The 27262-nt window shown below is 44.5% G+C and overlaps 1 protein-coding gene across 1 annotated transcript in view; it reads right to left on the reverse strand.

The window, feature by feature from the left end:
• Positions 1-27262, reverse strand: part of pcdh17 (protocadherin 17) — a 331294-nt gene that overhangs the window by 11890 nt on the left and 292142 nt on the right. The window lies entirely within an intron of this gene.

The following is a 27262-nucleotide window of genomic DNA, read 5'->3' on the forward strand; positions in this document are numbered from 1 at the left end:
CCTGTGCGTCATTTGGTGTTCATAAAGGAAAACCTGAATGGGAGGGGTACTCTTTCAAGAATGGTTCTCTCTGCATGCCAACCCTGCCTGGAGGGAATATTGCGCCAGAGAAACTATCACCTTCAAGATATTTCTCCTCTTGGATAATTGCCCTGGTCATCCTATCAGCCTTGATGACTTGTCCGAAAATGTGCAAATTATTTTCTTGCCACCCAACATGACCTCATTGCTACAGTTCAGGATCAGGGGACAATAGCAGCATTCAGTCTTGCTACCTATGTCACACCTTCTCCCAGCTCATCAGGCTCTAGGCAGTGAGAATTTACCAATAGATAAGGAATTTTGGCATGCCTACAAAGTCCTCAAGGGTATGGACAATCTCGCTGATTCATGGGGTGAGGTTATGTCATCATGTTTGAACGGAGTGCAGCAGAAGATGTGGCTCGAGTATGTCGCCGACTAAAGAGGGTTTCACGACACTGTCCCTAAAGATCAGCATGAAATCATCATCTTGGCGAGGGAAGTTGGCTCTGATGGAATAAAAGAGGCTGACGTGGTGGAATTGCTTAAGTCCCATGGAGAGGAATTGTCCAATCAAAATTAAATGCAGCTCGAGAAGAGGAAGATTGCACTGAAACACCATCCTCTCAGGTTTTGTAAACAAAACAACTGTCAAGAGTTTTCAACTCATTGGAGAAGCAATGGAAATCTTCACCAAAGATGGCCCAAACAGAGGGCACAGTGCCAACGTGAACCAGGTAATCAATAAGGGAATCATCTGCTACAAGATCTACCAGAAGAAGAAAATGAAAACTGTCCAATAGCCCTGTAGTAATTGTAGGTAAAACCTTTCATACTGTTATGGGGATCATGTAATTATACAGATGAATCAGCCCGAAACATGGGTAATCTTAGGGGCGAAGCTTCCTAATATAATTCTAAATAGAGCTTAATGTTTCTTACAAGAAACCTGTCCGGTAGTCCAAGCTTATTACAATTGGCAATGAGGATAAGCAGCTCTGATGCTGCACCTCACCTCTTGAATGTGAGTATTTCGATTTATAAAGGAAGAAAGAAAATGATACTCACCAGTTATGCCATTCTTTGGCAGAATTGACCCATACGACTCATCCATCGAAGACTGGAGTCAGTACATAGAGTGCCTAGGTTTCTACTTTGTGGCAAACAAAATAATGGCAGAGGAGAAACAGAAGGAAATTCTTCTAAGTGTCTGTGGGAGTAAAACGTATAACCTAATCCGAGGTCTGCTGGCCCCAAACATGCCAAATTCCAGATCCTTCAATGATCCTTCAAAGTGGACTTGTGAAGGCAGATTTTCAGACTAAACCATCGGTGACCATTTAAAGATTCAAGTTCAACTCTAGAGTAAGGGCCCCCAGTGAATTGATCACAACGTACATCATGAAGTTAAAACAGTTAATGGAGCAGTGTGGCTTCGGTGATACTCTAAACAACATGTTGCAAGATCATTTGGTTTGTGGCATATGTGACAACGCTTTTCATCGACATTTACTTGCAGAAGTTAATATTGACCGGAAGCGCGCCATGGAGATAGCGCTAGCAGTGGAGAGTGATGAGAGGGACTCGCAGGCTTTGCAGAGTGTACGACAGGGTGCCATTCTGCACTTAGGGCGGGAACCTACCACCGGGCGTGGCACGAAACCAGGGAGATAACTGAAGTGGGACATGGTCCCTACTGCTCAAAAAACAGAAAGAAATGTTGGAAGCAGCTCACCAGTAATTCATAAATTAAAGTGTTACCGATGCGGGGGTAATCATGTACCAGGAACCTGCAGATTTAAAGAGGCAGAATGCCACCACTGTCACAAAATAGGGCATATTATAAAACAACGCAGGGCGAAATCAGGACAGCCATTCAGGCATATGGCTGAGTTGAATGACGTGCACAATATAAATAAACCGGAAGCTGTTGATACTCATGTCTATTCCTTATACAATCTCAAGGCCAGGAAAACTGAACCAATCACTGTTTCCCTTAAAGTAAATGGGAAGCCGCTAATCATGGAGGTTGACACAGGAGCATCAACCACAGTGGTGGGAGAACACATCTTTAAATACCTCAATGAAGGTACCTAGACATTGAGTCTGGAGCAAACCACGGCTCAGCTAAAAATGTGTACTGGACAGGCAATACAGGTGAAAGGCATCGCCTCTGTACCTGTATCCTACAGGAAACAGACAATTTCCTGTCTGCCCAGCCCAGCCCAACTGCCAATAATTGTTGTAACAGGAGAAGGACCTGGACTTCTGGGCTGTGATTGGTTGAAAGAAATTAAACTCAACTGGTCAGAAATTTTTCAAGTCAGAACAGGAAAAATTCCTGAGTTGGTAAAAAGGTATGACAGAATATTCCAAGATGAGTTGGGAAAGATAAAAGGTCTACAAGCTAAAATATACGAGGATTCTGAAGCAACACCTGGGTTTTTTAAGGCAAGACCTGTGCTTTTTGCCCTAAAGGAGAAGGTGAATGTGGAAATGTATCGTTTGGAGAAGTTAGGAATACTCCAGCCAGTCCAATTTTCAGAATGGGCAGCACCCATAGTCCGCGTTATAAAACTGGATCAAACCATTCACATCTGCGGAGATTACAAATTAACTGTAAACAAAGCTGCAAAATTAGACAAATATCTAATCCCAAGGATTGGAGGTCTGTACGTTAAACTTGCAGGAGAAAGACATAGAGGGTATGTCACCATAAACATGCACAAGGGGCTTGTACCAATATACACACCTACCCTTTGATCTATCATATGCCTATGCGATTTTCAAAAGAACCATGTAAAGCCTACGACAAGGACCTCCCCGAGTTATAGTGTGCCTGGATGATGTTCTGATCACAGGATCAATGGAAGCAGAACATATGGCCAACCTAGAAGAGGTTCCTAAGAGATTTTTGGAGGCTGGCGCACGTTTGAAAAAAGAGATCTATTGTCTTCAATTTCCAATGCGGCTTTTAGGACATCTACTTAAGTTCATTGATTATCCCTTGTGCTACCTTTGGTTACTGAGTGTTTGAAACCTTTCCAGGTGCCTCATGCTATCTCTGGTTATGAGTTTCCTAAGGCTTTATAAGGACACTGTAATGAACTTGATGTACTAGACAGGTTTCTTACTTAAAACAGGTAACTTTATTACGGAGCTCTTTTTGAAGCTACCTGCTTGAACCAGGTAACTAGAAAGCTCCACCCCCAGGATTACCTGTGCTTCATCAAAAACAATCATGTGACACCTAATCGGCAGTAGGAAAGGTTACACCTTCAATCGCTACATTTCCTTCTGCTTTAGTTTTTTTTTACATTTCTATTCACAAAGAATATTTTAATCCACAACATATAGTTATGTACACAAGTCAGGTGATTAAAGATTAAGGGCGGAATTGTCCGTGCCCGCTGGCGTCGGGCAAATTTGGTGGCATGAACATACAATATGGTGAGAAGGCCAAAAATCAGTTTCACAACGTCATGAAACCAATTTGCGATCATTCACTATGCTCGCCAATGGCGGGCCACGTATCCTGCCATTGGACATCTGCATATCATAAGAAGCCTAGGCCGCCAGACACAAACCCCCACCCTCCCCACTGGATCATCTGCCCACATCAACGTGATTGCAAGCTGACGTGTTTTACAAAAGCATATAAAAGATGTGCACTTGGTGGGCTGCACTTTGAGGGAAACTCGGAGGTAAGTACACAGTAACGTTGAGTGTTGCCCAGGTCGTCTGTTGGACTTCAAGGTTGAGGCACGTTGTGGGGGGGGTGTCAAGAACTGCTCTGAGGTTGGGGCACGTTGGTGGGGGTGGGGGGGGACAAGGGCTGCCCGCCAGTTGAGGCGAACTGGGGGGATGGGTGCAAGGGCTGCCCTGTGGTTGAGGAAACTTGTGGGGTAGGGGGCAAGGGCTGCCCTGTGGTTGGAGGGCGCTACCATGTCATGCAGCACACTAAACTCTAGCCATCCAAGTGGTGGCCAGGATGTGTTAAGGGGCCTTCAGACTTAACCAAGATCCTTAGTACGCCAATGCTAACCCACACGTCTCTCTCTTCCAACCTGCAGGAGGAGTACATCAGGAACATGAAGCCTCGCGAACTAGTTGTGTGCCTCGTGGCATACAGAGGGCGAAGATGGTGGAGGAGAGAGCGACTGAGACTCCTGGCTGCGCAAAGAGAGGAGCAGCACCCTCTGGAAGAAGGAGCAGCTGGGGCTCCTGCTCACACCGCCGAAGAGCCACAGCGAGCCATCACTGGTCGGCGCCTAGCTAGATCCAGGGCCTATATACGCCATATTTTATTCCTGAAGATGACCAAGAACCAGTGTCACCGAAGACTGCACATGCCTAGGGAACTGGTCAGTCACTTCTGCCAGTAACTACAGGATTTGGCGCCACGGGGACATGGAGGGCATCCACTGCTAGTGGCAGTGAAAGTGACCATGGCGCTCAATTTCTATGCCAGTGGCTCCTTTCAGGGCTACACACGTTGACCTCTGTGTGATCTCACAAGCCTCCATCCACAAATGCATCCATGAGGTCATGGGTGCCACCTTCCTGAGGGCACACAACTTTGTGCATTTCACCTGGGACCAGGAGAGCCAGGATGCCAAAGCTATTGGATTTGCCCATATCTCTGCAGGTAGCCCTTGCCCCCAAGGAGCCATCCCTGCGACCTCTGTGGACCCTGGAAGATGTCAGGGATCTGTGACAGACTGAGAATGTAGGAGCTGTGCACACTCGCTGGAAACCGTGCGCAGACCTGCAGGATGCATTTGTGGTGGTCGCACACCATCTGCACATTCAGTGAACGGAATCCCTTGTGGTTGGCATGGTTGACCATGTGTTGTGACAGAGATCATGAGTGAAGTCGATGGCACCCTGCACCTGTGCGAAACCTGAGATCTGGGCAAACCTAACCCTGCCGCTATGTCTTGATGCTTCTCGGTTATCCACAGTGGAAGTGGAGGCAGCCTGCTGACTGCTTCGCCCTGTCTGTGATGACTTTGGTGGGCGTCCTCTGAAGGGTCGACACCTGGAGGGCCGCGGCCTGCTTTCGGGACCTTGCTGTGTGTTAGTGTCACCCTCCTTGGCCTGTGGAGCTAGAGCTGAAAATGTCACAGGAAGAGGGGATTTGGATGGGCCAGACACTCCTGGAGTCACCTGGATGGATGGCCTCTGGGGATGACACTTGCTGGTCCTCCTACCTATGGGTGCCCAAGGGTCCCTGGCTAACTCCGAGGAGAAGGGGTAGCTGGAGTCAGATTGAGCTGCGCTGCACCCCTCTCGAGGACACACTGTTGGAGGCCAACTAAGGTGTCAGCGATGATGTTGAGCCAGTGCAGCAGTGCAGGAGCGACATCCTGGACCAAGTCTCTATGGCAGCTGCCATCCCACTATTGTTGACCTTGGTGCATTGGCATGCCGGCGCTATCACCTCAGAGTAAAGGCAGGTGGACTCCTCCATCGTGCCTCACAATCTTGGGAGTGCAGCGGACATACCTTCCTGATGTTCCCGAGTTTGCCTTTGCAGATCCAGCAACTGAGGCATGACCGAGTCCAGAGGCTCGTCATCTGCAACAGCCTGGCCTCCAGCAGTCCTCCGAGTGTCGGACACCTGGGAAGTCCCTGCCACCACCTGCTGTGGATCAGACAGTGTGATGTACTCACCAGATTGTGATCCTGAGGCTATTGTAAAGCTAGGTTACACTGAGGAGTGTGTCACTGTGCTGGTGGAGGGTATGGGTGAGTGCTGTGATGGGAATTCAAGAACCTCCAGGTTCCTCTTCAGAGGTTTCTTCAGGGCTTGTTTGGAGACCCTGGGTCGTGGACCCCATCCCAGATGTGCCTGCTAAAGCAAGGAGAGATAATTAGTGCATGGCAGTGGCCTGTGAAACAGGACACATTACTCATATGGTTGTATGAAGGATGTTGCACTGCTGGATCCTCACTTGGTAGAGCAGCGCCGACCTCACAATCAGCACAGGACCGGTCCTGGACATCATTGGCCAGCTGGTTGGCTCTGTTTTCAAAGTCCGTGAGGACCTTGATTTCAGGCATTCCACCACCAGTCTGCAACCTCTCCCTCTTGTTGTGTGTCAGCTTGTCCTGTATGAATAGAGATGGAGAGAGTGTAAGCAGGGCTCTTGCCAGGCCATATGATAAGTATGCCTGGCATGTGAGGGTGGTGGGTGGTCCCATGGATGGGATGAGGACAATGAAGGTGTGTGTGAGAGAGTGAATGGCGATGTCTCTTGAATCGGCAGTGAGTGGGGGCCCTGTAGATTTGTGATGGGTTTGTGAGTGTGTGAATTTAGAGTGATGAGAAGGGTGACCAACCCTGGTGGAACAGAGGAGATCATTCATTCTCTTACGGCACTGGGTGACTGTCCTCATTTGAAGGGCGTTGGCATTGACCATCACTGCCATCGTCTCCCAAGCCAGATTGGTTATGTTGCTGCCCATCCTGCGGCCAGAGCGGGCGTAGAGGACATCATGGTGGACTTCTACTGCATCCAAAAGGTGGTCAAGGGATGCGTCATTGAAGCTGAGGGCTGCAGACTTTTTGCTTTTCAGGACAATGCAGTCATGGGCTGGAAGCACTGAGATATGTGCGCGTGACTAGACTTTAAGTATGGCATCAGGTGCAATGAAGTGGCGAGATGTTGGCGTGGTTGGTGAATGAGAACCCGCCCACCATGGAAATGCTGTGTTTCCCAAGAATGCATAATTAATACGGCAAGTTTGGGACGAAACAACGTGAAAAGCCGACATTGCGGCTGGTGGGTAAAATATTGTTTTACCCGCCCGCTACTGCACTTAGTGCAAATTTGGGATGATTCTGCCCTAAGCTTCTGAGGTGGGTTTCTAATTCAGTTAGAGAGGCGTAGCTTGAGATTTTTGAGATTCTCCCACTTGATCGACATGGTTAGGAACTGCAGCATCAGGTAAATCCTTCGAAAGTGGCAGTTCAGGATTAGGCAATTCAACAGAGGCATCAGGTATGCCTATTCTAGGTCGGCCCGTCACCTCAGGGATTAAAGGTTCAACATCAATTACAGGTGGAATTGCTGGTTGTTGGTGTGTCTCTCTACTCCTTAGATGATCCACGTGTTTTCGAACAATCCGGTCTTCCACTTTCACTTGGAATGACAAGGGTCCAGTTTCTGAGATAATTATACCAGGAACCCAACAAGGTCCATTTGCAAAATGCCACATGAAAAATGTATCACCTACAGTAAATCTTCGAGCCTTGCTATGAATATCATGATTGAATTTTGGATTACTCTGATTCTTTTCTACCTTCCCCTCTAAGTTTGGAAACACCAGACTTAACTTTGTATGTAGGCGGCGTTTCATAGTAATTCAGATGATGTTGAACCTGTAGCTTAGTGAGGAGTCATACGATAATTGCGAAGTAAACAGGAAAGTCAAGTTTCTGGAGTACCTTCGGACAATCTCTTCGTTCCTGATTTGAAAGTTTGCACAGCTCTTTCAGCTGAACCATTTGATGAGGGATGATATGGTGCTGTTTTAATATGTTTGATTCCATTTAAGCTCATGAATCTCTGGAATTCTGTACTAGTGAAGACTGTACCATTATCCAAAACGATGACTTCTGGTAGGCCATGTATTCGCAGACATTGGCAAAGCTTTTCAATGGTTGCACTCGATGTCGGTGATCTAACTCATACACATCCATCCACTTAGAATGCACATTGATGATCAATAAAAACATGGTACCCTAAAATAGACCTACATAATCAATATGTAGTCTAACCCAGAGTCCTTGCAATAGACTTTCCATGGCCTTTAGGAAGATTGCACATACAAATGAGACTCCAAAGGGTAGGCGTTTATATTGGTACAGGCCCTTGAGCACGTTGATGGTAACATACCCTCTAGATATGCTGTCCAGCTCTAGCTGCTGGTATGCATGGCTCATGTCCAGTTTGGTATAGTATTTGGCTCCAGCTAGCTTTGTGTACAAGTCATCCATCCTTGGGATAGGATATTTATCTAGTTTAGCTGCTTTGTTCACAGTCAATTTGTAGTCCCCACAAATGCGAATAGTTTGATCGGGTTTTGTCACAGGGACTATGGATGCTGCCTATTCTGAAAATTGGACTGGCTGGATGATGCCTAGATTCTTTAAGCGGTATAATCCTGCATCCACCTTCTCCTTTAGGACATAAGGCACAGGTCTGGCCTTAAAGAACCAGGGGGTCACCACCGAATCTATGTATATTTTTGCTTGTAAGCCTTTTATCTTTCCCAATTCATCACAAAATACAGTCATACTTCCTTAACAGCTCAGGAATTCCTTCTGTTCTCACTGGAAATATTTCTGATCAGTTGAGCTTATTTTTTTGTAACTAGTCACGTCCCAGAAGACCAGGTCTTTCACCTATCAAAATGATGACTAGAAGCTGGGCTGTCTGTTGCCTATATGACACAGGTGCTGTGACGATGCCCTTTACCTGCATGGACTCTCCAGTGTATGTCTTCAATTGAGCCATGATTTGCTCCAGATTCAGTGGCTGGGTACTTTCATTTAGGTATTTAAATGTGTGCTCTCCCACCACTGTGGTTGAGGCTCCTGCACCTACCTCCATTTCTAGTGGCTTCCCATTCACTTGAAAGGTGACAGTTATTGGTTCAGTTTTTACTTCTTTGACATTGTACAGGGAATAGATATCGGTATCGGCAACTTCTGGTTCTATTATTCACTTCATTTGTTTTGGTCTGCTGTCTTATGGGCTGTCTCGATTTTGCCCTCTACTGCTTTTTTATGTGCCTTTTCTTGTGGCAGTAATGGCATTCTGCCTCCTTGAATCTGCAGGTATCCAGTAAGTGGTTACCCCCGCATCTGTAAGAGATTAACTTCAGAGTCACTACTGAAATGCTTCCGCTAGGCCTTTTCATTCCTTGAGCAGCAGAGTGTCTCTCATTTTGCTGCTGTGTCTCTGGTTTACGCGCCACGCCCGGTGGTAGGTTTCCACTCCAACTGAAGAACGGCGCCATGTTGCACACTCTAAAACCTGTGAGTCCCTCACAGCTCTTTCCATGGCTAATGCCATTTCCATGGTGAGCTTCAAATTGATGCTATCTTCTGCAAGTAAACAGCACTGAATGATGTTGTCGTGAATGCCATAAACCAACCGGTCCTGCAACGTATCATTGAGTGTAACTCTGAAGTTGCAGTGCTCAATCCACTGCTTCAAATTCGCTGTATAAGTTGCAATGGACTCTCCCGGGGCCCTTACTCTGGAGTTAAACATAAACCCCTGCATTATTACCGATGGCTTCAGCTGAAAATGCATCTTCACGAGGTCTACCAATTTGTTAAAAGATTTAGAATTGGGTCATCGGGGCTGTCAGACTGTGGATGAGGTTATATGTCTTGCTACCACAGACACTCGAAAGAATTGCTTTCTGCTTCTCCTCTACAGTTATTTCATTTGCCATGAAATAAAAACCTAGGCACTCTACAGACTGGCTCCAGTCTCCCATGGATGTGTCATAAGGGTCGATTCTGCTGAAGAGTGGCATGACTGGTGAGTACACTTTACTTTTTTAAGAACTGGTGTACTTACATCCACAAGGCAAGGTGCAGCGTTGGAGCTATTTTGCCCTTGTCACCAAATGTAATAACTTGATGGTTTCTTACTTGAAATGGATAACTTTATTACAGAGTTCTTTTAGAAGCTATACACTTGAACCAGGTCCATGACTAGAACGCTCTGGGCTTATAGTCCATTCATCAAGAACAATCATGTGACCCTCCTAATAGGCATTAGGAAAGCTTATACCTTCAATTACTACAGACACACCGGACTGAATTCATGGATCACCTGCTAATGTATTTTACACTTCAATGGTACTTCATTCATGGCAAGGTGCTTTGTGATATCCTGAGGTCATGAGAGCTACTATATCAATGTAAGATTCTTTATTTTTTGGATGCGATGTTAAACTGAGCTTCAAAAGCATTCCCATTGCTGAATCCCCCACTGTCAACATCCCATCGATTACCGTTGACCAGAAACTTAACTAGACCAACTATAAAAATACTGCGGCTACAAGAGCGGATGAAAGGAGGGGAATTCTGTGGTGAGTAACTTGTTTCCTCACTCCACAAAGCCTGTCCACCATCTACAAGGCATAAGGCAGGAGAGTGATGGAAAACTTCACACTTGTCCTATCAGATGGACGTAAAAGATTTCATGCTGCTATTTGAAGAAGAACAGGGGACTTCTCCCCAGTCTCATGACCAACATCACAACCACAGCCTACGCAACACCGCAAAGTCCTCCTTACTAAAATCTAAGATGGGGACTTGTGGAAAAAAGAGCTGAATTCCAGAGATGAGGCAGGAGTGACAACCTTTGACATAAAGGCAGCATTTGATTGAGTGTGGTACTGAAATCAATGGGAATCAGAGGGCAATCTATTCACTGGTTGGAGTTAAGCCTAGTACAAAGGAAGATGGTTGCGGTTGTTGGAGACTAATCACTTCAACCCCAACATATCGCTGCAAGGAGTTCCACAGGGTAGTATCCTCGGCCCATCTTCAGCTGCTTCATTAATGTGTCACGAACATGCAGTTATGATATTATAGATTTTTAAGGACAGCTGTTTGAAAAGCACATGTTTGATTTTTTAAAAAGTTCAAACACATTTGTTCAGGATGCATGTGCAGACAATTTGGCACCTTTCTATGTTGGTTCCAGAACCTTATCAAACTGCTTATCTCAAGAAAGATCACAAAGGACATTATTCAATGATCGTTCCGCAAGTATAAATGACATCCTTTCACTGTTGATCTTCCTTCAGAACAAAGACAATTAACTGATAAAGGCTTTGATGAAAAGTTAAAAAAGAACTCCAGGGAGAAAGCTTGTTTGAATGGCCAATACCTACTATGGAAGCATGATTTGTCAGTTTGGGAGCAAATATTCTTGGGTTTCATACTATAAGAAAGGCTGGAAGCTGCCTCAGTAATCAAACAGCTGTACTAAATCAGGCTGCCAAGGACTGCCACATGTAGTACAGTAAAAGTGAAAACAGGAGCCCCCACATACTCCCAGGACCTGTTCTGCTTGTTGAGTTCACCTACAAAGGCAAACTCCAGCTCTTCAACTACAGAAGCCATTGCAGCTGCTAAGCAGAACCTCAAGGGCAGGATCTTCTGGTCGGCGAGTGGGGGCAGGGCCCGCTCACCGATGCGTAAAATGACACGGGGTGACGTCGGGTGTCACCCCATGTCATTTCCATTTTCAGGTTGGCGGGGGCGCAGCCGAGTCAGATGCCGACCTATTAAGGCCATTAGGAAACCAATTCAGCTCATTAATGGACCTGCCCGTCCAACCTTAAGGTTGGTAGGCAGGCCAGGAGCTTAGGCGGGCTTGTGAAAAAACATGAAACCTCATCCACTGCGGGATGAGGTTTCATGAGGGTGTTTAAATTTTAATGAAAGGTTTAAATAAAAGCTATGGACATAACTCAACTCATGTAACAGTGTCACAGGAGGGGGCATGGCAGGGAAAATTTTTAAACTCCTTTATTAAAAGTTGAAAATCTGATCCGATCTCCCTGTGGCAGCACTTAGCCTCAGGGAGTTCTGTGCGTTCATTCGCGTGCATGCACGAAAGAGCACACTCCCGGCTGAGGGAATCGCCCCCCCACCCGCATAGGGAGCACATAGTGCTTCCTGGCGGACATCACGCTGGACAGGCCTTGATTGGCCCGCCCACGCAAAATGCCAGCACACCCCCAAATGGGGGCACTAATCGGGAACCAACCTGCTCCCGCCCTTCCCCCCCACCATGGAGAAATTTGCCCCAAGTTTCAAACCCCTAATTTGGAAAGAAAATATTCAAGCAATGGGCCCGCAATGATATCTCACGGAAACTGATTTGAAATATCATCTTTAAGTATCTTTTTCCTTTATCTGTATTTTAGTTAATAACATCACTTTTCTTAAGTAACTTCCAGCAGAAGCTTTGTAATAAATTAACCTTTATTCTGTTTAAGGCTAAAGCTTGTCAGCTGGGTTTTTTTTTAAATTTAATCACTCACAGAGTGAAAGGGGGCTACATACACATACATAAATTCTTAACTCATGGACTACTTTAAGGAAACATCTTTACATGGTTGTAGCAAATGACCTTCCCTCCAATGTAAGTTCAGAGTGGGGATGTTCACTGATGACTGCATAGTGTTCAATACCATTCCCAACTCCTCAGAAAATGAAGCACCTGACAAAGCCTGGGCTGCACTCAGATCTCTGCTGCTAACTAGCAAGTAACACTCATGCCACACAAGTGCCAGGCATGGACCACCTACAACAAAAGAGAATCTAACCAGTTCCCCATGATGTGCAATGATACTACCATTGCTGAAACCCTAACTATCAACATCCTGAGATTACCATTGACCAGAAATTTAACAAGTTTAGCCTATATAAGTACTGTGGTGACAACAGCAGGTAAGAGGCTGGGAATTCTGTGGGAAGTGACTCACCCACTGACTCCCCAAAGCTTTTCCACCATCTACAAAGCACAACTGAGGAAGGTGACGGAATACTCCCCACTTGCCTGGATGAGTACATCTCCAACAATATGCTAGAAGCTCAAAGCCATTCAGGAGAATAATATAAAAGCAAAATACTGTGGATGCTGGAAATCTGAAATAAAAACAGAAAATGCTGGAAAAACTCATCAGGTCTGGCAGAATCTGTGGAGAGAGAAACAGAGTTAACATTTTGAGTCCGTATAACTCTTCTTCAGAGCTGAAGAGAGGTAGAAAGGTGACGGGTTTCATACTGTTGAAGAGAGGGGGTAGAGTGGATGGAGCAAAATAAAGCTCAGGGATAGGTGTGAGTTCAGGAGAGATTTGACAAAGATGTCATGGACACAAGACAAAGGAAATAATAAAGATAGTGTTGAAGACTAGGGTGGGTACTATTAATGACATAAAGGTTAGGTAGCAGAATATGTTAATAGCAGAACAAAGGTCAGCATTCTCTGAAAGCAAAACATAAGAACAAGTTACAGAGTGACCCTGTGGGGGGAGCGGGTTGGGAAAAAATTTATCAAAATGTAAGACAGAGTTCATGGTCTGAAATTGTTGAACTGAGTGTTAATTCTAGAAAGCTGTAAAGTGCCTAATCAGAAGATGAGGTGCTGTTCCTCCAGTTTGCAGTGGGCTACATTGGAACATTGCAGCAGGCCAAGGATGCAAATGTGAGGAGTGAGCAAGATGGTGAATTGAAATGGCAAGTGACAGGAAGGTCTGGGTCATGTTTGTGGACTGAGCGAAGGCTTTCTGCAAACCAGCCGCCCGGTCTGCGTTTAGTTTTCCCAATGTAGAGGAGGCCGCATTGTAAGCAGCAAATGCAGTAGAATAAATTTAAAGAAGTGCAAGTGAATCACTTCTTCACCTGAAAGGAGTATTGGGGACCATTCAAGACAAAACAACCTGTTGTCACCCCATCCACCACCTTCAACATCTGATGCACAGTGGCAACATACACGATGCATGGCAGCAACTTGCCAATTCAGGCTCCTTCTACAGCACCTTCCAAACCCATGGCTTCTACCAGCTAGAACAATATGGGCAGCATGTGCATGGGAACACCACCACTTGCAAGTCCCCTCCAAGCCACAGACAATCCCAATTTGGAACTATATCACGTTCCTTCACTGTTGTGGGATGAAAATCCTGGAACTCCCTCTGTAACAGCACTGTGGGTGTACCTACACCACGTGGACTGCAGTGGTTCAAAAAGGCAGCTCACCACCACCTTCTCAAGGGCAATTGGCAATAAATGCTTGCCCAGCTACTTCTCATGAACAAATGAAAAAACGAATGATCTAGTAGTCATTTATCTCTTTGCTGTTTGTAGGATTTTGCTGTGCTAAAACTGGCTGCCATGTTTCTGTACATTGGAACAGCAATTACATCTTAAAAATACTTACTTGGCTGAGAAGCACTTTGGATGGCTGAGGTTGTGAAAGGCGCCATGTAAATGCAATTTCTTTCATTCCTCTTTGCTTATGCTTGTTTCCCCTGCTTGCCATTCCTCTTCAATCGTTAAGGCACTTATGAATGCTGTTACTTCATCATAAGTTGACAACTACTACAGTAAATGAGCCTCGTCTGCCTGCTGTCATAGCAAAACCAATGACATTTAATGTGCTTTTCAGCTATTTTTGAAAGTCTTTAAAAATGTGCATTCTTGTTGGAGGCTTTAATGTAATTTACCAAATATCAATGTATTGAGTAAAAGTGAAATAAAGAGTGTAAATTTTCATTCATGTTTTTGCTGTACTTTATTGATTTCAATGGGTCTAATCTATGGCTTTTTCACAAAGCATCCCTGTAAATTTAGTTTTGCAAGGAACTACAGTATTTTAGTGATTATGTGGAATTTCTATTGTGTATCTTGTAGGAAAAATTGAATTGGAACTTTTTTTCTAAAGTAAACTATTTTTGGAAAAATCATGCTTCGCTCATAAGCTGTTGTTGCATGAAAGTACGTGAGTCTTTGGAACTCCGTTCCTTAAAATTCAGTGGAAGCAGAGTCTTTGAATGTTTTCAAGGCAGAGTTAGATAGATTCTTGATAAACAAGGGGGTGAAAGGTTACCGGGGGTAGGTGGGATGTTACAGTCAGACCAGCCATGATCTTAATGATTGGCTGAGCAGGCTCGAAGGGCCAAATGCCCTACTCCTGCTCTTAGTTCGTATGTTCAAATCACAATGGGCATTATTGTACTTCAGCTATTGTTCAAGATCAATGCAAATTTGCGGAATCAGATAGTGAGGGTAGGGATTACACATTTGGTGAACCACATAACACACCTGAGAACAAGCAAATGCAGGTGCTTGCAGATGACAAGGTACAACCTGAAAGGAGGGCCAGGCACAAATGTTTTTCTGCTGGATGGCCCATTAATTCTTACCATACAGAGGCTATAGAGGGATACTCATTAATAAGAAGAAGCATCTCATGCAATCTGTAATGTTTGTAGGTAAAGCCTTTCTGACTGTTTTAGAGGTCATGTGATTGTACTGACAAATCAGCCCAAGCATGGATAATCTTATGGTGGAGCTTTCTAATCATGGACCTGGTTCAAGCATGTAGCTTCTACAACAAACTCTGTAAATAAAGTTATGTGTTTCTGGTAAGAAACGTGTCCGCTACTTCAAGTTTATTACACAATCCTTTGAAAATGTACAAGACTTCCTAAAAGGAATGTTAGAAATTATGTTAAAGTGCTTTTTCAACATCTATGCAACAATATGAGAGGAAATGGGAAAGTTATGGTTCATCATAGAGCTGAGGGCAACTCCATGGGTTAAAAGTCCATGGGCAGAAAAAGCGTTTCCCCACACAAGCGCCATGACTGCAGCTATTGAGACATAACTCTCCATTCACATGAGGCTATCACGTCTACATAGGAATAGGAATAGACCATTCAGCCCGTTCAGCTGGTTCTGCTATTCAGTTAGATCATATGCAATCTGTACTTCAATCCCATTTATCTTCCTATGATCGATATCTCTTGCTATCTTTACCTAACAAAAATTATTCATATAATTCTTAAATGCTTCAATGAGGCCAATATCCACAACCTTTTGGGAGAATGTTCCAGGTTTGCACTACCCTTTGCCTGTTTCCTGATTTCACTGCTGAATGTCCTGACTGTAATTTGAAAATTGTGGGCCATACTTAATGGAGGTGACGGAGATCTTGCCTGCTGGCTGGAGAGCCAGTGAAAGCCCCGCATTTTAGGCAAAACCCACGAAATTAAGTGCCAATCAGGCACTTGACTGGCCAGCGGTGGGCCTTACCTGGGATCAAGGACCCTGGTGGGCAGAAGTCCCACCTCCGAGAGCTGACGGCCGATCAGAGGCCGGGAGCTCTCAGTGCACGTCACCACCAAGGAGGTGTAGTGGCTACTAACGGTACTGCACTGAAGAGGCCTAGGATCAGCGCTGGATGCCCAGCCAACAGGTGAGTATGGTGGGAGTGAGGATGGTGTTCACTGGTTGGGTGGGTAAGGGGAGTCAGTAGCAAGGGTCGGGGGAGTGACTCTGTGAGCCCCCCAGCTTCCCAATGCCGGGTCCCTCAACCAGGCACTGAGTTCCTAATATCAAGGGAGATCCCCCCAACCCCAGGAGCCCAAAATCAACCTGGCAGAGTTTTCTATTGGGCTCCACGCCTACATGCCATTGGTTTAATACCAGTGGTGGCAGGATGAGGCTCTTCAGTGGGCATTAATTGGCAGCTGGTAGGCAAGAGTCAGGAAGATTGCACACGAGCCTTCCCATCCCGGACTTAATTTTGACCAAGGAGTGGAGGCAGTGGGATGCCCACCCGCCATCATCTTACATGATTGCTCCACCACCAAACTCATCTTGAGAGAGAGGATCAAATTCCATCCTATGTCACTTCTGGCTTGGAGAGGCTTGCAGATCTGCTTGAGGTAATCTTGATCACATTCCTAAATTATGGTGCAAGATTTTCTGCCACATTGACCCTTGCCATCCATCCAGGCTGCCAACCAATCAGGGCATTGATAACAGAAGCATGGATAAGGCAGCTCAGGATGAATTACTTCTGTCCAATCCAGCTGACCCTGTTACAGAATTGAAGAAGATGCAGGTAGTAGATATTTAAAGTTGCTTAATCTTCAGAGGGTTTCTTGAATGTAACTTTCTAAAATGTTCTTTATGCTGTGCTCTGCGATGGAACATGAACATTTAAAGGGTTGTAGGGCTTGAAGAAGTTACAGAGATAGGGAGGGACATGATCGTGGAGTGCATTGAAACAAAGATGTAAAAGTTTAACTGAGACATTGTTGAACCAGAAGCCAATCTGGGTCAGTGAGCACAGGAATGATGAGCGATCAGGATTTGGTGTAAGCTAAGATACAGGCAGCAGAGTTTTGGATAGGCTCAAGTCTATGGTGGGTGGAACATGGGAAGCTAGCCAGGAGAGTGTTGGAATGATAAAGACTAGAGGTAATAAAGGCATAGATGGGGGTCTCAGCAGCAGATAAACTGAGGCAGGGATAGAGTCAGGCAATGTTAGGAATGTGAAACTGTCGTCAATCTGCTGGATTTTATGAACAGTGGCGGGCAAACAATACTCATTGATCATTACCACACTGCTGGAAGACCAGCAGCTAAAGGGGTAAGGGCACTGCTGGTGTGCTCAGACAGGCAGGAGTGCTTCTTCCTGCTCCCCCCAAATAACCAACAAGCTTTCACACCCCAAGATCATTTCCACCAATGATCAAATCCACCCGTGATCACTAAATTACCCATGATAACCAGGCTTCAATCTTTGCCCCAATCTCTCTCTAAACCCTCACACTCAACCCCTGACTTTCCAAACCCTGCTGTATCCTCCAATCCCCATGCAAACTCCTCTGAGGAGCAGGAAACCTATCTGCTCCTGAGCTGTGGCCTCAGTTGCAATGTTCTCTGCCTGAGAGAGAAAGAAAGACTCTATGAGAAGAATACATGATCTGTGGCTAACTAAGGAAGTTAAGGAAAGGTAGTAGGCCAAAGAATGAGAACATTTTAGTAACCAGTAAAATATGACTAAAAAAAGAGGGAGCAATTAGAATATGAATAAAACTAGCATCAAATACAAAAAAACAGACAGCAAGAGCTTCTAAAAGTATAAAAATTGGAACAGAGTAGCTAAAAAGAGCATTGTTCCCTTAGAGGATGAGACAGGGGAATTAATATTACGAAGTAAGGAAATAGCAGAGATGTTGGACAAGTATTTTGCATCTGTCTTCATTGTGGAAGACACAAAAAAATCCCAATAATATAAGGAGAAAGCTAAGGGGCAAAAGGGAGGTAGGACCTTAACTAATCATGATCACTAGGAAAACTAGTGGGACCAAAGGCTCCAAGTGCAGCAAGACCTGGACAATATTAAGGCTTGGGCAGACAAGTGGCAAGAAGCATTTGGGCCACACAAGTGCCAGGTATTGAGCATCTGTTATGGCACATCCAATGGTAGATGTTGAGTTGCTCAAATCCCAAAGGGAAACTTGAAACAACTGTGACAACTTGTTTTGCAATTTGCATAAATTTCAAGATGTGTGCCTTGAATTCAGTAGTAATAAGACCACCACGTCTTATAGGTTTCTTACAAAGCTAAATTAAACCTTTATTAATAGAAGAAATGATTTTAAATACATACATAAATCTTCAAATTACTACTATGATAACATTTAAATCCCCTCGTTAATCTAACTCCTAGTTACACTTTCATTAAGGCAACTGTAAGACACTAAGATTTTAAAAGACCCAGGCAAAGAAACATGATACCCTGAATAGTCCAATTCAAAGTGGGTTTTCTTAACTTCAGTTCTTTGTAGACAGCAGCTTAAGGCTTAGATGCTGGAGGTGTTTCACACTTGTTAGATCTTAGAATTCCTACCCTTACACACAACCTTCACTCCTTTATATATATTTTCCCCTTTGAATGCAAATTCCCATTGTTTCACTATGTCTTTGAACTTTATCTCTCTGATAATAAAAATCTCTCATTGTACCAATTTTACTTGCACTTTTGCCAAGTTCACCACAAAATTAGCTTCTTGTAATTGAGTAAATAATTCTTCCAGATGTTCTAAATGCTCCTCCTAAGCCTGACTGAAAATTATCAAGTCGTCAATATAAACAGCACAATTGCTCGGACCTGCAATTCCTTTATTTGTCAGTCTTTGAAATGTTGCAGGTGCATTTTTCATAACAAATGGCATGACTTTAAACTGATATAGTCCATCTGGCATCACAGAAGCCGATATCTCCTTCATTGTCTCTGATAACGGTACTTGCCAATATCCTTTTAGCAAGTCAACCTTTGTGATGAATTTTGATGGTCCCACTTTCTCAATACAATCTTCCAACCGTGGTATAGGATATAATGCACTTTTGTCACTGCATTCACCTTTCGATAGCCCACACACAGGCTCAGTACCAGCACAATAGGCGAACTCCAGTTACTGCAACTAGACTCAATAATATCATTTTGAAGCATTAATTCAATTTATTTCTGTACTTGTGATAACTTTTCTGGATTTAATCTAAAAGGATGTTGCCTTGGCAAAGATTAAACTTCTACACAAACTTCATGTATAACTAAATTTGTCCTTCCCAGCTTATTCCCACAAATAGACTTGTGTGACTGCAATAGCTTCTCCAACTCACTTTGATACTTGTCTGGAAGGTAACTCAATGTTACATTTAAATTTTCAAATACCCCCTCATTATCCAGTTTGATTAGAAGAAAATCAATTTCAGAATCCTGTTTTCTATTTCCTTCTCATTATCTACCACCACAAGCACCTCCTTTTGGTCTTCTTCCATGCCAAAGAACTTATTAAGCATATTCACATGACACACCCCCTGCTTCTTTCTTCTACTGAAATATTTATTAAATAATTAATTTCACTTAATTTCTTTTCAATCCTGTAAGGCCCACTAAACCTTTCCTTTAACGAGTCACCCAGTACTCGTAACAGAACTAACACTTTGTCCCCAGCAACAAAACTACAAGCTGTATCTTTCCTGTCCGCCTTCACTTTCATCACTTGCTGTGATATCTTTAAATGTTCCCTAGTCAACTCACATGCTCTGTCCAATCTCTGTCTGAAGTTTGATACATAATCCAGGAGAGTAGTTTCTGAATTTTAACCCACCAATTTCTCATGAATCAATTTCAGTGGTCCTCTTACCACATGATCATAAACTAGCTCAAAAGGACTAAAACCAGCCAGTGCATTAGGAGGGTCCCTAATAGCAAATAACAAGAATGGAATTCCCCACCCTGAATCTTGTGGATAATCCCAACTATATGCCCTCATCATAGTTTTTAAAGTTTGATGCTATATTCCCAAAGCCCCTTGTGACTCAGGATGGTAAGCTGTTGACTTAAACTGTTTTATCCCCAACTGTTCATTACTTTCTTAAACAGCTGTGACATGAAATTTGAACCCTGATTTGATTGTATTTCTTTAGGTAAACCATATTGTGTAAAACATTTAGTTAACTCTGCCACAATTTTCTTTGTTGTAATGTTTCTCAAAGGTAATGCTCCAGGTAACCTGGTAGACACATCCATTATTGTCAGTAAGTACTGATTTCCACTTTTAGTCTTAGGGAGGGGTTCTATGCAATCAATCTTGACCCTAGTGAAAGGTTCTTCAAATGCTGGAATGGGAATGAAAGGTGTCAGCTTAATCACTGCTTATGGTTTTCCTAACACCTGACATGTGTGACATTTTCTACAAAATTTGACTACATCACTGTGGAATCCAGGCCAAAAAAATGTTTTTGTATCTTTGCCTGTGTCTTTCTAATTTCAAAATGCCCCCTACCCCCACCACCTCACCCCCCACATTGGAATTTCATGAGCTATCCTCAGAATCTCATTTCTATATCCAAATGGTATTATAATCTGATGCATCTCCCTCTTGCTTTCATTTGCTGAAGCATGATAATGCCTCCATTTTCTCATTAAAATATTACCCTTAAGGTAATAACATTCAAGAATACATTTTGCCTCTGTTTCTGAGTAAGCTGTCTGATATAAATGTTGTATTTGCCAATCCTTTTTCAGTAACTCCACCAACTGCATTGAGTTAAACACTTCAGCTGAATTGTCCTCTGTTCTTTCCTCCTGAACACTGTTATCAAACACAATGTCAGCTAATTGGACTTCAAATCCTTCCCTCTGCCTTTGAACTTTCTGTACTACTTGTTTCAACCTATGAGCATGTGATCTCATTATCACACAATCTGGAAATAATCCAGATGCCCTTTCTGCAACACTTTTGTTGAAAGCAATTCTACAGTATGCTCAGTTACCATAGGCATCACCCACATCTGTGATCCAGCTATGTCATTACCCAGAATAAATTGAACCCCTGCAATGGGCAATTCTTCCACTACTCCAACAATCACCTCAATTGTTTTACAATTATTCTTTAAATTTGCCTTCCACAATGGAATAGGTTTAGTATCTCCATGAACCCCACTTATTATCATCTGTTCCTACAATACTCCCTCTGAACAACAAATGTCACTATCTTACAACATTAAGGGCAGACTTTTGCCCTCATCGGGTGGGTGCAGCAGGCAGGCCTGGGAGCAGCCGCGAAAGTGACTGCCACCCGCAATTGGGACTGGACCGCAATTTCATGATAGCAGGCTAATTTAGACCCACCCAGCATGAAATACATGCTGCAGCACTGCCTGTGTGGGTGGGGGAGGAGGGCAAGCGTGGAAGTTCGCGCGTGCACAAGGGTGTGCACAGGAAAAAATTCCTGAGGCACAGAGCTGCCTCAGGGAGGTGAAGATTTTTGAAAATAGAAAAGTAAGATTTCAAAAATGTTAGTAACATGTCCCCTCATGTGGCTCTGTCACATGAGCAGGGACATGTTAGAAATTAATTCGAAAAATTTTGAATTTTTTTTAAATGACTGATTGAAACCTCATCCTGCCCGTGGATGAGGTTTCATTAAAAATCCAAAGGCTGCTTGGCCTTTTTGACTACCCGCCAACTGTAAGATTGGACGGGGAGTGAAAAGTTTCATTTAATCAGATCTTTAATGGCCTTGATAGGCCTGTTAACTGTCAGTGGGCGCACTGCCGACTCCCACGTATGCCCGGAAACCGAAATATCGCCAGAGTGCACAATGACGCTGGGTCACTCCCCTAACGTCATTGCGCATCATTTTACGTTAATTCAGGTCGGGCGTGCACCTGCCCAACGAGCGCAATATTCTGCCCTGAGGTATAACTCACCCCTTTGCCTCTTAAAATTTTAACATCTATACCTACTCCACCCTCTACACATGGAAAGACTTTCCCTTCACACGCAATATTTTCAAACATTTCTGCAACCTGCTCTCAGAATTGGGTAAATTGTGAACACATTCCCACTTCTTCACCTATCACTGATTCTTCCTGTTTTACCTGTACAAAAACCACTGTTTTTTCTTGTGCCTGAACCTCAGAAACCTCAGTACTTTTACTTACAGAACTTTTCTGCACCCCTATAATTCCAACAGATTTTCCCTGTAATTTCCAGCGCACAGATTTCGTATGTCCAACTTTATTACAGTGAAAACACTTCAATTCTTGAATGTCACTTCTACCCTCAGCATCTTCTGAGAAAAAACTTCCTGCGAGTTTTCATCTATTCCTTCTTTTCCCTGACTACCCATGTTCCTTTCACCTTCCCACTTTCTATCCTCTGACTTAAAAGGGTGACAAAAGAAAGGTTTAGCTCTATGAATTAACTCATAATCATCAGCTATCTCTGCTGCTTGTCTTACCATTTCAACCCTCTGTTCCTCCACATGAGTTCTCACTGCCAAAGGAATTAAACCTTTGAATTCTTCCAAAAGAATTACTTCTCTAAGAGCTGCGTACATTGTCTCTATCTTTAATCCCCTTATCCACCGGTCAAAATTATTTTGTTTTACTCTCTCAAACTCAATTTAAGTTTGCCCAGGCTGTTTTCTCGTACTCCTAAATTTTTGCCTGTATGCCTCAGGAACCAATTCATATGCACTCAAAATAGACTTTTTTTTACCACATCATAATTCACTGACATTTCTTCTGACAGTGAAGCATAAACCTTATGCCCTCTACCCACCAACCTGGACTGTAACTACAATGTCCAGTTTTCCTGTGGCCATTTAATCTGTTTAAGTATCTTCTCAAATGAAATAAATAATGCTTCAACATCTCTTTCCTCAACATTGGAAGAGCTTGTACAAAGTTAAACATCTCCTCACTTGGTTCTGATCTGGAAGTAAGTGCTTCGTCATCTACTGGTATCTCTTTTTTAACTGCTTGCATTTTAAACTGGCATTCTCTCTCTATCTCTTTCTCTTTCCTCCTTTTCTAACCTCACCATTTCTAGTTCCCTTTTGTGTTTTCTTTCTCTCTCCTGCCTTTCTGCCTGATACCTTTGAAATACTCTTTCTTTTTCTGTTTCTCTTGCCTCTAGTTCCGATTTTTTTAGTTGCAACTGAATTTGAGCCCGTTCCAATGACCCACCCTTTGGAGAACTGGTTCTCTCGGATGTTCCTTCCAATTTCAAATGCTGTGCTATAGCTTCACTTATATCTGATTTCTTTGCCCCTGCAGGTAATCCCAAATGTAACTTATCCACCAATTCCATTAACTTAACTTTATTACCTTAGCTAAACTAGCCGAAGTTATAACTTCAACTCCAAGACAAGTTTTAGCAACTGCCAAAGCTATATTGTAGACTCACTACTTAAAAAGAAACCTCACGCTAGCTCCTGAATTCCAAGTGTTTCTCGTACTCGTAACCTTTAGATTCACCAACTCCAAACCAATCATGGAATTTCAAATATATCCCAGATGAGCCCCCAACTTTGTTATGCCACAGCCGATGGTAAATCCTGAGCTGCTAAAACCCCAAAGGGAAGCTTGAAACAACTGCCAGAACTTTATTTGTTTTGTAATTTGTATAAATTTCGAGGTGTGTGCCTTGAATTCAGTAGTATTAAGACCATCAAGTCTTATAAGTTTCTTATAAAGCTAAATAAAACCTTTATTAATAGAAGAAATAATTTCAAGTACATACATAAATCTACAAATTGCTGCTGTGATAACTTCTAAATCCACTAGTTAATCTAACTCCTAGTTACACTTTCATTAAGGCAACAGTAAGACACATAGATTTTAAAAGATAAAAACAAAAAGCTAAAAGCTACTGCGGATGCTGGAAATCCAAAACAAAAACAGAATTACCTGGAAAAACTCAGCAGGTCTGGCAGCATCGGCGGAGAAGAAATCAGTTAACGTTTCGAGCCTTCATGGCCCTTCGGCAGAACTGAAGCATAGTTAGAAGAAGGGAGAAATATAAATTGGTTTAAGGTGGGTGGGGCGGGGGGACGGGGGGTGGGGGGGTGGTGGTGGGGGGAGAGAGAGACATTGAGGGTGTGATGATTGTGGAGATGAGCAGATAATCAAAAGATGTCACAGACAAAAGGGTCAAAGAGGTGTTTTGTCTGAGAAAAGTGCTAATTAAGAATGGAAGACAGGATATTCAAAGTACAGCTCTAGTGGGGGTGGGGTGGAAAGGCTAACAAGGTTTTAGTTTTAGATTTAAAAATAATGGAAATAGGTGGGGAAAGAAGAATCTATATAAATTATTGAAAAAAAGCGGGGTGGGGGTGGGGAGGGGGGGTGAAGAAACGGGGTGGGGATGGGGGGAGGGGGAGTTTAAGATCTAAAGTTGTTGAATTCAATATTCAGCCCGGAAGGCTGTAAAGTGCCTAGTCGGAAGATGAGGTGCTGTTCCTCCAGTTTGCGTTGGGCTTCACTGGAACAATGCAGCAAGCCAAGGACAGACATGTGGGCAAGAGAACAGGGTGGAGTGTTAAAATGGCAAGCGACAGGGAGGTTTGGGTCTTTCTTGCGGACAGACCGCAGGTGTTCCGCAAAACGGTCGCCCAGTTTGCGTTTGGTCTCTCCAATGTAGAGGAGACCGCATTGGGAGCAACGAATGCAGTAGACTAAGTTAGGGGAAATGCAAGTGAAATGCTGCTTCACGTGAAAGGAGTGTTTGGGCCCTTGGACGGTGAGGCGAGAGGAAGTGAAGGGGCAGGTGTTGCATCTTCTGCATGGGCATGGGGAGGTGCCATAAGTGGGGGTTGAGGAGTAGGGGGTGATGGAGGAGTGGACCAGGGTGTCCCGGAGGGAACGATCCCTACGGAATGCCGTCAGTGGGGGTGAAGGGAAGATGTGTTTGGTGGTGGCATCATGCTGGAGTTGGCGGAACTCGGCGTGACATTAGCCGTCTCAATTTCTCTGCTCCTCTCACCCATTCTAATCTGTCTCTCTCTGAACTCACTGCACTCCGTTCTCTCAGGTCCAACCCCAACATTGTCATCAAACCCGCTGACAAGGGTGGTACTGTTGTCTGGCGCATTGACCTCTACCTCGCGGAGGCTGAGCGTCAACTCGCAGGCATTTCCTCCTACCTCTCCTTGGACCATGACCCCACCACAGAACATCAAGCCATTGTTTCCAGGACTGTCACTGACCTCATCTCCTCTGGAGATCTTCCTCCCACAGCTTCCAACTTGATAGTCACCCAACCTCAGACGGCCCGCTTCTACCTCCTACCCAAAATCCACAAACAGAACTGTCCTGGCAGACCGATCGTGTCAGCCTGTTCCTGCCCCACGGAACTCATTTCTCGTTATCTTGACTCCCTTCTCTCTCCCCTTGTCCAGTCCCTTCCCACCTACATCCGTGATTCCTCTGACACCTTACGTCACATCAACAATTTCCAGTTCCCTGGCCCCAACCGCTTCCTCTTCACCATGGATGTCCAATCCCTCTACACCTCCATCCCCCACCAGGATGGTCTGAGGGCCCTTAGCTTCTTCCTTGAACAGAGGCCCCAACAATCCCCATCCACCACTACTCTCCTCCGTCTGGCTGAACTTGTTCTCACACTGAACAATTTCTCCTTTAACTCCTCTCACTTCCTCCAAATAAAAGGTGTGGCTATGGGTACCCGCATGGGCCCCAGCTATGCCTGTCTCTTTATGGGGTATGTGGAACATTCCTTGTTCCAGTCCTACTCCGGCCCCCTCCCACAACTCTTTCTCCGGTACATCGATGATTACTTCGGTGCTGCTTCATGCTCTCGTCAGGACCTGGAAAAATTTTTTAATTTTGCTTCCAATCTCCACCCCTCCATCATCTTCACATGGTCCATCTCTGACACTTCTCTTCCCTTCCTTGACCTCTCTGTCTCAATTTCTGATGATAGACTGTCCACCAATATCCATTACAAGCCTACCGACTCCCACAGCTACCTCGACTACAGCTCCTCACACCCCGCTTCTTGTAAAGACTCCATCCCATTCTCTCAGTTCCTTCGCCTCCGTCGCATCTGTTCTGATGACGCTACCTTCAAAAACAGCTCCTCTGACATGTCCTCCTTCTTCCTTAACCGAGGTTTTCCATCCACGGTCGTTGACAGGGCCCTCAACCGTGTCCGGCCCATATCCCGCGCATCCTCCCTCACGCCTTCTCCTCCTTCCCAGAAACATGATAGGGTCCCCCTTGTCCTCACTTATCACCCCACCAGCCTCCGCATTCAAAGGATCATCCTCCGCCATTTCCGCCAACTCCAGCATGATGCCACCACCAAACACATCTTCCCTTCACCCCCCCTGACGGCATTCCATAGGGATCGTTTCCTCCGGGACACCCTGGTCCACTCCTCCATCACCCCGTACTCCTCAACCCCCACTTATGGCACCTCCCCATGCCCACGCAGAAGATGCAACACCTGCCTCTTCACTTCCTCTCTCCTCACTGTCCAAGGGCCCAAACACTCCTTTCAAGTGAAGCAGCATTTCACTTGCATTTCCCCTAACTTAGTCTACTGCATTCGTTGCTCCCAATGCGGTCTCCTCTACATTGGAGAGACCAAACGCAAACTGGGCGACCGTTTTGCGGAACACCTGCGGTCTGTCCGCAAGAAAGACCCAAACCTCCCTGTCGCTTGCCATTTTAACACTCCACCCTGTTCTCTTGCCCACATGTCTGTCCTTGGCTTGCTGCATTGTTCCAGTGAAGCCCAACGCAAACTGGAGGAACAGCACCTCATCTTCCGACTAGGCACTTTACAGCCTTCCGGGCTGAATATTGAATTCAACAACTTTAGATCTTAAACTCCCCCTCCCCCCATCCCCACCCCGTTTCTTCTGCCCCCCCCCCCCCCCGCTTTTTTTCAATAATTTATATAGATTCTTCTTTCCCCACCTATTTCCATTATTTTTAAATCTAAAACTAAAATCTTGTTAGCCTTTCCACCCCACCCCCGCTAGAGCTGTACTTTGAATATCCTGTCTTCCATTCTTAATTAGCACTTTTCTCAGACAAAACACCTCTTTGACCCTTTTGTCTGTGACATCTTTTGATTATCTGCTCATCTCCACAATCACCACACCCTCAATGTCTCTCTCTCCCCCCACCACCCCCCCCACCCACCTTAAACCAATTTATATTTCTCCCTTCTTCTAACTATGCTTCAGTTCTGCCGAAGGGCCATGAAGGCTCGAAACGTTAACTGATTTCTTTTCCGCCGATGCTGCCAGACCTGCTGAGTTTTTCCAGGTAATTCTGTTTTTGTTT

This window comes from Cetorhinus maximus, chromosome 7 (assembly GCF_964194155.1).
Source record: "Cetorhinus maximus chromosome 7, sCetMax3.hap1.1, whole genome shotgun sequence".
Classification (NCBI taxonomy): Eukaryota; Metazoa; Chordata; class Chondrichthyes; order Lamniformes; family Cetorhinidae; genus Cetorhinus; species Cetorhinus maximus.